At 47.3% G+C, this 12,434-nt stretch overlaps 1 protein-coding gene across 6 annotated transcripts in view; it reads right to left on the reverse strand.

Annotated features, from left to right (window-relative positions):
* Positions 1-12,434, reverse strand: part of LOC123377623 (probable E3 ubiquitin-protein ligase MID2) — a 432,199-nt gene that overhangs the window by 212,573 nt on the left and 207,192 nt on the right. The gene's annotated exons all lie outside the window — the stretch shown is intronic.

A 12,434-nucleotide genomic window follows, 5' to 3' on the forward strand; every position in this document is an offset into this window, starting at 1 on the left:
TGAATGCCAGCAAACACCCGGATCATACGCAGCTAGGCTTTGTCATGCAATGATACCAGATTACTTGCTACATGCATGGCGTGGTCAAGTGTCTTACCATGGAGGACGGAATAAGGCTGCCCTGCCCAGAAAGCTTCTGCAAAGGCTTTTGGAGTACCTCCAGGAGAGATTCATGGAGATGTCCCTGGAGGATTTCCGCTCCATCCCCAGACATGTTAACAGACTTTTCCAGTAACTGTACTGGCCGCGAATGCATTCCAAGTCCTCAGGGCAAATTAATCATTAAAAAACGCTTGCTTTTAAACCATGTCTTATATTTACAAAGGTACACTCACCAGAGGTCCCTTCCATGGCTTCATTGTGTGGGATAGTGGCTTGGGAGGGCTGGGAGGGTAATTCCGTCAGGGTGAGAAAAAGCTCCTGGCTGTTGGGGAGAACGGAGTGCTGTGTGCTCTCTGCAAGCTCGTCCTCCTCTTCCTCCTCCTCATCTTCCCTGTCCGCAGAATCCTCAGCCACGGCTGCGATTACCACCCCCACCTCGGAATCCACGGACAGGTGTGGGATACTGGTGGCGGACTCCCCTAGAATTGCATGCAGCTCAGCGTAGAAGCAGCATGTTTTCGGCCCTGCCCCGGACCTTCCGTTTCCTTCTTTGGTTTTGTGGTAGGCTTGTCTGAGCTCTTTAACTTTCACACAGCACTGTACTGAGTCCCTGGTGTGGCCTCTCTGCATCATGGCCTTGGAAATTTTTTCAAATGTTTTTTCATTTTGTCTTTTGGAACGGAGTTCTGTTAGCACGGAATCCTCTCCCCATACAGCGATCAGATCCAGTACCTCCCGTGCAGTCCATGCTGGAGCTCTTTTTCGATTCTCAGGAGACTGAATTGTTACCTGTGCTGCTGAGCTCTGAGTGGTCACCTGTGCTGGTGAGCTCTCCACGCTGGCCAAACAGGAAATTAAATTCAAAAGTTCGCGGGGCTTTTCCTGTCTACCTGGCCAGTGCATCTGAGTTCAGATGGCTTTTCAGAGTGGTCACAAGGGTACACTGTGGGATACCGCCCGGATGCCAATACCGTCGAATTGCGGCCACACTAACCCTAATCCGACATGGCAATACTGATTTCAGCACTACTTCCCTCGTCGGGGAGGAGTACAGAAATCGGTTTTAAGAGCCCTTTATATTGATATAAAGGGCTTCGTTGTGTGGACAGGTGCAGGGTTAAATCAGTTAAATCGCTGTAAATTCGGTATAAACGTGTAGTGTAGACCAGGCCAAACTCTAAACATGCAGGTTTGAAAATGTTGTCTTTCGTGATTAGCATGGTATCGTTTACAAATGAGTGTTGTTTACGAATAAAGCAACGTGAATGTACATTGAAATGCAACTAAGGATGCACATTCACTTGTTCAAGTTAAAAGTATATTTACTCAGTTTAGCTCCTACAGCTCCTCCAGATCCCAAACACAACATACAGTTGCCACCTTCCATCTCAGAGTTAGCTACATTTCAACAGTGGATGACGATCTCTGAACACTACAGATCAGCGCCATAAGATACAGCACATTTTATCTACCTAAAGGGACATTTTGTTATGGGACAGTCGGTCAAATTTGGGGCCTCTTCAAAAATGAGTAGCCTTCCTAAAGACCTAGCAAGAAAAATGATATTTAGTGCTGATCAAGGAACATTGGTTAATTCTCATTATTTGTAGGATTTCTCCAGAAGACGTGGTTTTCAAGACTCTACTAATAGCATCTCTCTGAAAAGGGTCAGATGGACAAAGTGCTTAGGAGAAGCTCAGAATGTCCCAGGGAAACATCACTAGAAAAGTTATGCCGCTTGGTGGCATCAACCTCAAAAGCTTCTACAAACGGGGACGGTTTGCATAATTGGCAACACAGTGATTAGAAGCATCAAATTATTTTCCCTAGCATACAACAAATAACATTAATGGTAGGGATAATGTCAAGCAAAATTACATTGCATTTTAAACAGCACTGATAGTCAGTGTTAAGCAGACATATAATTAGCACCGTGGAAGCTTGATAATATTAATAACATGGCTAATTGTACTGATATAAATAGCCAGATTAATTGTCACAAAACATCAGTATCAACTTTTCAAAGCCATCCCATAAACCCTGCCATTGTTTGTTGGCGGTGCTGGCATCGGTGTCGGTAAGGGAAAACAGCAAAATGCACTCCAGTATGCACCCCTGGCTTAGGCTGTTGTCTTGCTCTGCTGGCCTTGTTAGCAGTGACTGCAAACAGGCGGTGAATTGCCAGCGGTGCACCATATGAGCACTCTTAGCCAGAAAACTCCCTCCAGCTAACTCAGCCCCTGACGCTACTGCTTCGCACTCAATGATTTATTCACGCAGCTCTAGCTGGAGTCGGAGGCCTGGCTGTATTTGGGCTTTCTCTCCCCAGACTCTGGCACGGCCACTCTTTTAATCTGGAAAGCTGTAATGAAGAAGATAATGACATGATGTGTTTTGAAACTATTGTACAATAGCGCACTGCCTGGAGCGCACATACAACACCAGCGAGGTCACTTTGTAACAGGAGTCAGAGGAACTGATTTATTCATTGCCAAGGAACTTTTCAGTTCTCATTTCAGGGCTGCAATGGGGCCAGCCTCTCCCAGGGGCGGCTCTAGAAATCAGGCTGCCCCAAGCAGCGCGGTGCGCTGCGCCGCCCTTCCCCGGTCCTGCGGCGGGTCCCCTCTTCCCGCGGCTCCGGTTAAGCTCCCGCAGGCATGACTGCGGCAGGTCAACCGGAGCCCGGGACGAGCGGACCTGCCGCAGGCATGACTGCGGCAGGTCCGCCAGCCCAGCCTCCCGCCCTCCCCGGCGGCAAGGGACGCCCCCTACATTTTGCCGCCCTAGGCACCAGCTTGTTTTGCTGGTACCTAGAGCCGCCCCTGGCCTCTCCCCAACACCCCCCCGGACACAGTCACCCAAAAGTGGACACGTCTAAACTGAGCTGTATAGTGATGTCAACTCAACAAGTGCCCATGGAGGTCATTCACCCCTCTCGTTGTCTCACAGCAAGGAGGCACTACTCCAGGCAGAGGACAGTCTGGGCTGAGCCACGGCTCCAGGGCACTTAGAGGGGTGAATGCTGAGCTTCGTTAAACCAGGAGTCTGAATATCACCCGTCGCTGAGGGGGAGGGGGATGGACATTAAGGGGAAATGGATGCCATTTTGCTTAGTCCAACCTTGTGAAAGTTCACAAGATGAGGAGCAACGGGTTACACACACACACACACACACACACACACACACACACACACCTGTATCTTTTTAACACTCTACTTGGCCATTGGGAGCCTCATGCTGGGGGCAGCCATTTTGCTGAAGAGCCATGCCATGTGTATGGTTCTAGACCCGTGCGAGTCCCCGGGAAAGGGGCAGGGGGGTTTCAATGGTCAGTGACTTTCAGTGGGATTTGGGCTAGTAAGTCACTTTGGCTCTCTCTCCCTCAGCCAGTCTCCAGCCTGCATTGGACCCAATCCCGACTGCCTCTCTGCAGGAGCAACAGACGTGGGCAGTGGTGAGCTGAAGCAGGTTCCCACAGGTTCTCAAAATTAGACCTCCGTGGAGAACATAAGAACATAAGAAAGGCCATACCGGGTCAGACCAAAGGTCCATCTAGCCCAGTATCTGTCTACCGACAGTGGCCAATGCCAGGTGCCCCTGAGGGAGTGAACCTAACAGGCAATGATCAAGTGATCTCTCTCCTGCCATCCATCTCCATCCTCTGACGAACAGAGGCTAGGGACACCATTCTTACCCATCCAGGCTAATAGCCATTTATGGACTTAGCCACCATGAATTTATCCAGTCCCCTTTTAAACATTGTTATAGTCCTAGCCTTCACAACCTCCTCAGGTAAGGAGTTCCACAAGTTGACTATGCGCTGCGTGAAGAAGAACTTCCTTTTATTTGTTTTAAACCTGCTGCCTATTAATTTCATTTGGTGACCCCTAGTTCTTGTATTATGGGAATAAGTAAATAACTTTTCCTTATCCACTTTCTCAACATCACTCATGATTTTATATACCTCTATCATGTCCCCCCTTAGTCTTCTCTTTTCCAAACTGAAGAGTCCTAGCCTCTTTAATCTTTCCTCATATGGGACCCTCTCTAAACCCCTAATCATTTTAGTTGCTCTTTTCTGAACCTTTTCTAGTGCTAGAATATCTTTTTTGAGGTGAGGAGACCACATCTGTACATAGTATTCGAGATGTGGGCGTACCATGGATTTATATAAGGGCAATAATATATTCTCAGTCTTATTCTCTATCCCCTTTTTAATGATTCCTAACATCCTGTTTGCTTTTTTGACCGCCTCTGCACACTGCGTGGACATCTTCAGAGAACTATCCACGATAACTCCAAGATCTTTTTCCTGACTCATTGTAGCTAAATTAGCCCCCATCATGTTGTATGTATAGTTGGGGTTATTTTTTCCAATGTGCATTACTTTACATTTATCCACATTAAATTTCATTTGCCATTTTGTTGCCCAATCACTTAGTTTTGTGAGATCTTTTTGAAGTTCTTCACAATCTGCTTTGTTGTTAAAGGGTCAGAGGGTGGGCAAAGAACTCCGGTCTGTGGGCCGGACCATCCTGTTGCTCCCTGGATTCCCAGCTGGGGAGGCTGAGGCTCCCCTGGCCCTTCCCCTGCTTCCCCCCAGTTGCAGCGTGGCCAGCCGCCGGCATCAGCTGGGCAGCTCAGCTGAGCTCTGGAGTCGTCCTGCTGCCACTTTTTGAATGGCCCAGCAAGGTGGGGGTGGGGGGGCTGCTGCAAGCTCCAGGGCTGTCCAGAGGAGAGGGGAGGGGGCAAGTGGGGCAATTGGCCCAGGCCCTGCAGGGGCCTCCGGCCCCACGACGATCTCTCCCTGGCTCCTCCCCCGCTTCCCCCCCTTAAATCAGAACTTTTTATAGGGAACCGGTTGTTAAGATTTTGGCAGCTCATCACTGGACGTGGGGCTGTGGGGAGGGAATTTCTTTCCTAACCTATGCCCACAGAAGCCTAGTATAATAGAGAGCTAGCATTTCCTGGAGCTCTAAGACTGGAGCATCACCTGTGTGCCCAAGATACCCCATGGCTGCTGGGGTGGAGATACCCCATGATACTCCATGGCTGCTGTAGTCAAGGCTGCCCCTCCCCTGTGAGCTTGTTGGTGTGTTTAGCAGCACTCTCTAGTGGGAGCACCTGAATCACCCTTCCAAAGCAGCAGCCTGGGCTGCAGTGTATCACCGTGCTGCGCAGGAGACAGTATCTGAGGACACCTCTGCCCAGCTTCCCCTGCCAATGCACTCGGGGCACCAGGTCGCAACAGGCCCCAGATGCCAGCTAGCCATGGGAAACACTGTCGGAATATGAAGGATCCCCTGCTGACTATGAAAGCAACAGGAGGGCAGGAGCACAGCCAGATCACATGGCCATTCCCGCCCTCCATTCCCCCCCTTCCCCCACTGTACTGGACCAAAAGGGAGCACCTTCTTCTGCAAGGTGGCAGCCTCCAGCCCTCAGCTCAACATGCCAATTAGAAAGAAAAGGGTTTTTAAGAGAATGTGTTTTCGCCCTGTGCTCAAGGCAATGATGAGCGTGTTGCACCCTGGGATGCTCTGCACTGCGGGGCTGAGGAGGATGGGGGCAGTTTCCTTTCAGGACAGAAAAGGCATTCATATTCCAATTAATTAGCCAGCATGATGCTCCCTTGAGGCCCAGTCCCACTGTCCTCACTAATTTCTCTTCCACTGATGCCAACTGGAGATTCGTCAGCCAGGATCGGGTCCTACGGGCCTGAATCGCCCCTTGCTGGCCTCAGTCTGATGCTGGTGTGATATCACTGAGTTACTCTCCATTTACACCAGTAGGAAGGAGAGTAGAATCAGGCCCTGGATTCACACTGCCTCGGAGACCATGAGGAAGGCTGGACTCTGGCTTGCTTTATGGGCCATCTGAACATGAAAGGCTGAGAGAACAGAGCTTGAGTGAAGCAGAAAACAACTGAAGCAGGATGCTTGAGGGAGAATAGAGTGGAGTGCTGCAAACGCAGCTAATGATTAAGCACATGCTTGAACACCCAGAAGATGGCTTGGATATTCTTGGATCCTCTGACTGTATTCAACCCTTGCAGTCTTGTTTGCTTTAGATTTAAATTGCTCTATTGAGTAGCTTATTTGAAGGAAATAAAGCCAAGTGCTTTTCCTTTTGATAACCTGAAGACATGAAAAGAGACTTGTTTTGAGTGGTTACCAGAAAACGCTTTTGATTATTAAGTTCTCTAAATGCTACTTGGTTTTTGATCTGGAAACAGCAAGTGCCTCTTTATCAAACTCTGCCCTCTGCTCTGCACCTAAGGGGAGAAAGCCAGTGACCAGAAAACCCATTCGTTCCACATTCAAACTGGGGGGTTTGTGGCTCCTGGTTCACAGCAGCTGAAAGAGGCACCGAGGCTGCTTTCAAAATCTGGAGTCAAGTTAGCACTGCGCAAAGTAAGACTATGACAAATGGGGATGATTAAACATAAAATACAGTCCTGCCCATTGGGAGGCTAACCTCTCATCAGCAGTTCTCTCTTACAATGAGGCTGCTGTGTTAAAGGACTGATGTGTCATTCCCACTGCAGACCAGAATGGCTATCTTGGACTCTAAGCAGGCTTGTCCAGTGGCCAAGCCTGAACTGGAAATACGCTTGCCAATGTTGAGTTCAATCACACCTCATTTTGGCATCAATACCCATTGCCTGGGGCGCAGCACCATGCAGCGTCACAGAGACAACGCAGAAGGTAACACACACACCTCCCTGTCACATGTACTGAACGGGGCAGGCATCAGGAGTGCGCAGGAGGAAAACTGAGCCTCATACCTAAAATGGCAGGCTTGGCAAATACACAGTGGCCATGTTGTATTATTACATGAGCCTTACGAGTGTAGCAGCATTCCTTCTACGAGAGCTCATTTCACATGGCGTTTAATGCTCAGTTTCTTTCCTTCTCTCGTGCTGCCTCCTGGATATTTTTGACCATACGATGCTCTCTTTGGAGGCCTAGCAGGAATTTACATACTAATCAGGCAGCTACAGCACCTGGGTACAACAAGAGAAATTGAAGACAGAGACGAAGCCTGAATAATGGCTTCATTTTTCCTCCTCTCTCACATCCAGTTCATTCCATTCAATAATGCTTTGTTGGCAGGACAGTTTGCAAGTCTTGCCAAAGGAAACCAAACTCTCAAGTTTCTCTCATAAGCAGATAAAACACACCAAGCATCTGCCCAGGACACAGCTGATTTTGGCTGCCCATACTGCTTATATTGAGCCACAGTGAGATATTTAAAAACAGAGACAGATCTAGAGATACATATATACAGGCATAAACTCAGCCCAGCAGTAACTGCATTGACTTCAGTGGATTACACCAAGAAAAGATTTAGTCCATTGGGCAGATTTGATCAAAAAGGAAGTGCCTTCCCCTTTCTCTCCCCTCCAAGTCACTATTTTTGCACTAGAAATGAACAAACAAAACAAAAGCCTAGAAATTAAGCAGAAGAAATAACCAGAAATGCTGGACATTACTGCTAAGCATTAGATCCACTGGACACAGAGCAGTCTCTAAACTAGCTTATTTCCCTCGGCTCAGCAACTAAAGAAAATTCCACCCAGAAAAGCCCCATTGCAACTGTCACAGATGATACACTCACCAGCCCTTTCTTAATCTAAGCACATCCAATCCTCTGCCATTGTTAGCTTCTCACAGCATGGTGCCCAAGCACTCTCTGACATTGCCTGTGCTGTAACTGTCCCCACCACCCCAAGCTACATCTCCATTTCTGCTGCATCGCCTATGAAAATCAGTGCATTCGCTCTTTAAAAAACTCCAAACAACATTTGACTCACTAAAGCGAATGCACACCTAACCAAGTGATCACGTGGCAGAGCAACTGTTGCCAGAGTCCGCCAGGCCTGGTGTATGTTATAGCCACCCATCTGTCAAATCTATCAAGACTGTGAGCTCCTCAGGGCAGGCTCCCATCCTATCTGGTCATTTAGGGCATGCTCGTAGGAGCTAAAACGATGACCACCAAACACTAGCTCCACTCATTCATCCAGCCCGAACCACGGAACAACTTTTAGCCAATTAAACAGCCAGGCTCAGATAACATTGGGCATGTTTTGCAACCAGCTTTACCAACTACTTAAGGGAAAACATATGATGCCATGGTAACCAATGGATTAGATAACACATCGATTTTACACAGCAATGAGTGCTACAGAATTTGACAGCTTTCTCTGAGTGTGCAAACTGCATACAGCACAGTCTCTGCTGTCCCTAATCTCATTATTCGAACCCCACCCCCACTAGTCAAAGCAGGGTGATGCTGCTCAGTATCTGTAACTGCCCCGAAGTGTTCCTTGACCACCTGAACTTTATTTGGCACTTTCCCTGGCCCTCAGATAATCAGGGCTGCAGCACAAACCAAACACACGAGAAGGGAGCGTGTGACATGAGAAATTTCCACTGTTTAGGGACGACCTTGTGATTTCGCTTTGCCACTCTTGAGTTACGAAAGGTCATCTCTAATTGACAGCAGCAGTTACAATGCCAATTCCTGCCTCCCACCTGCCCAGCTTAGTGGCTCAGAAATTCCTCGTGGCCTGAAGTTTTCCAATCTTGGTCTCAGCCTGAAGGTGAATGAGTTTGGACAGTTTAAGGAGGGTGACCAGATGTCCTAATAAACCAGGATTGCCTTTAGTTATCTAATAGGTCCCCGATGATTTCACTGTAAGCATGACCTTGTCCCAGTTGGCACAGCCAAATACTGCAGTGCTGCCAGGCAGCTGCCCTTTGCTGTTGTGCTGAAACCAGCAGCATTTCTTCTGGATGCCTCCAGGCAGCTGCTTCCCACATTATACCTTCCAACTAGTCATCTGAAAGACACAAAATCTGGTGCTTGCAGCAACACTGGCCCTGGCAGAAAAAGAAAGATCTTTGGGAAAGTTGGAAAAACTTGACTTAAAAAAAGAAATGTATTTTCCCTTGTACTCTTCCATACTCCAAACCAGCTGCAGGATTTTGTTCATCTTAACCTTGGGCTAAGAACAAGCCTGGCAAATTTCAGCATGAAAGCAGGATTTTTCAGAGAGTTATAGCTCTCTGAAAACAGGGTGGAGTGGGCATTAGTGCAAGTGCTAAAGCAATTTCAACTCCAAGAGTAAGGGTATTGCAAACAAGCAGAGCCCCCAATAGTTCCAATTGCAAGACCCTGTTTGCAGTTATAACAACTTTGCCAAACCTGAACCATCTGGGCTGAAATTTCCCATATGGAGCACCTGCTTCACGCTGAATCTTTTTGGAAGGTTTCAGCAAAATGGTTCAGCCAATTCCAACATCACTAGTTTCCCTATGTTAAAAATAGTCTTACAATCATTTCACTGAAAAGCTCTAGTGCTCTTATAATTTGAAGCAAGGACTTGAAATCTGGCAGAGGAGAAGTCACCCTAGTGTCAGGGATGTGCCTTTTGCTGTTCTTGTGAAAAAATCACCCCAACTTGGCCAAGTTACGAGCCTTTGAAAAATCTCAGTTTGCACATACTCAGTAGAGACTTGCCAGACTTTGGCTGCTAAACTCTCCGATGATCCCATCTGCACAGAGCATGCTCTGGCATCACACAGCTTCTCTATGTGGCAGGACTGTGTGTGCACCATCCCACCCAGACCAACTGAGCATGTTCCATCCTGGGGCTGCAGGGGCTGAGCAGGATTGCCTTGCAACAGCTCCTCCTAACTGCTGTGGACTGCTCTGACACCAGCTACAGCGATTGGACAAGGAACCGGGGTGTAGGATGGGGTAGTGGAGACTAGGAATGGCAGTGGATCTAAAGGTTCCAGGCAAAGTTGCCTGGCCCAACTCCAGCCCCAAACAGCTGGGACTAGCCATTACAGGGGAATGTCCAGCATCACCTCTATAGCCCTGGGCTAGAGCATGCTCAGTTGCTCTTTGGGGATGGCACATGGACATTCTGGTCCTCAAGTAGGAACCGTGAGAAGATGGAGCACACTCAGTGAGGTGAGAATCTTCAGAAACTTTTGAAGCTAAAATCAAAGTCTCTATTGAGCACATGCAAACTGCAATTATTCAAAAACTTGTAACTTGGCCAAATTTTCATGGGGACAGCAAAAGGCACATCACTGACACAAAGGCCACCACCCTGCTAAATTTCAAGTGCCTGCTTCATAGCATGGAGGCACTAGAACTGCTGAAAGGCAAGGTCACCAGAATTTTTGCACATTGGCAAAACTATGGGATTCCACCTCCCCTTCCCCTGTTCTCAGAAACTGCCCAATCTTTCTGGATGAAATTGAAAAATAACAAACAACCTGAGGCAGACAGAAAATTTCAGCCCAAACAGTTACGTTTTGCAAAACAGAAAACAGAATCTTGTAATAGGAAGTGTTGGGCAGCTTTAATAATAATAGCCATGCCTACAACACGCACTGCCACAGACGGATATGTACAGAAAAGGCATGCAGGTTTATTGTCCTGAAATTACAGATCATATCAAATGTAATGATGTATATATAATACAGGGTTAAATGCTGCAGTGCAGTGGTGCAAAGCCACTGAAACCCATTGGAGTTGTGCGGATTAGTGGAGTATTAATTGGGGAGTCATCCTCGTCATCGTGGCAGATTTTAAAGGGACATACCTCCTTGCAGATTGGGTGGCACCCGGATTGATCTCTATTTAGATCCATTAATTGGGGAATCATCATAGAATCTCAGGGTTGGAAGGGACCTCAGGAGGTCATCTAGTCCAACCCCCTGCTCAAAGCAGGACCAAACCCAACTAAATCATTCCAGCCAGGGCTTTGTCAAGCCTGACCTTAAAAACCTCTAAGGAAGGAGATTCCATCACCTCCCTAGGTAACCCATTCCAGTTCTTCACCACCCTACTAGTGAACAAGTTTTTCCTAATGTCCAACCTAAACCTCCCCCTCTGCAACTTGAGACCATTACTCCTTGTTCTGTCATCTTCTACCACTGAGAACAGTCTAGATCCATCCTCTTTGGAACCCCCTTTCAGGTAGTTGAAAGCAGCTATCAAATCCCCCCTCATTCTTCTCTTCTGCAGACTAAACAATCCCAGTTCCCTCAGCCTCTCCTCATAAGTCATGTGCTCCAGCCCCCTAATCATTTTTGTTGCCCTCCGCTGGACTCTCTCCAATTTATCCACATCCTTCTTGTAGTGTGGGGCCCAAAACTGGACACAGTACTCCAAATGAGGCCTCACCAGTGCTGAATAGAGGGGAATGATCACATCCCTCGATCTGCTGGAAATGCCCCTACTTATACAACCCAAAATGCCATTAGCCTTCTTGGCAACAAGGGCACACTGTTGACTCATATTCAGCTTTTCGTCCACCGTAACCCCTAGGTCCTTTTCTGCAGAACTGCTGCCCAGCCATTCGGTCCCTAGTCTGTAGCAGTGCATGGGATTCTTCCATCCTAAGTGCAGGACTCTGCACTTGTCCTTGTTGAACCTCATCATATTTCTTTTGGCCCAATCCTCTAATTTGTCGAGGTCCCTCTGTATCCTATCCCTACCCTCCAGCGTATCAACCACTCCTCCCAGTTTAGTGTCATCTGCAAACTTGCTAAGGGTGCAATCCACATATGGTTGAGAATGGTTGAGCATAAATAGGAAACACAGAGAGGGTGTTTGTTGCAAGTGGAAGAGCGAGAGTGGTGGAAGCCAGAATAAATACAAACTGAATCCACAGCTTTGGTGCTGCAGCCAGTGTTACATAACACATTCACTGTAGCTCGTCTGAATAGATTTTTAAACTGTGCATGATAAAAGCATTATGAAAAGCACTTTTTATGTACAGGTACCACTTTACAAGCCACAAAATCTCCCCCACTTTGGAATTAAAACCAGCAGAAATTCATGCAGAAAGAAGACTCTAAAAGAATAAATAAGTAATAAAACAGTGTCAATAGATTCATCCCCCACACTCCAGAAGCTACCTCCCTATTCTCTCCTTCACTTTAGTCATAGCTAGAGCCTCACAGATTCTGCTGTACTGATCTAAACCACGTTCCACTTCATTTTATGGAACATTACTTCTCTTTACTAATTGCACATTGGCAATTCACTGCTTAACAGTATTGCCAACTCCAGGCATTCAAAAACCAGTCAGATCCCTCCAAAGTCATGAGATTTTTTAAAAATAATACAGGTGGGGTTTTTTTTATTTGTTTTCTGGCTTCTGAGCCTTTAGGGGTCAAATTTTCAAGCTTTTTTCTGCAACCATGAGGGTTAGAAACTTGAATTAATAAAAGCAAGCACAGATTCTCATATAACCCCTGACTCCAAGAGCTGTGACTCTAAGAACAACATCGGATATCGT

Source organism: Mauremys mutica, chromosome 9 (genome assembly GCF_020497125.1).
Source record: "Mauremys mutica isolate MM-2020 ecotype Southern chromosome 9, ASM2049712v1, whole genome shotgun sequence".
NCBI classification, from domain to species: domain Eukaryota; kingdom Metazoa; phylum Chordata; order Testudines; family Geoemydidae; genus Mauremys; species Mauremys mutica.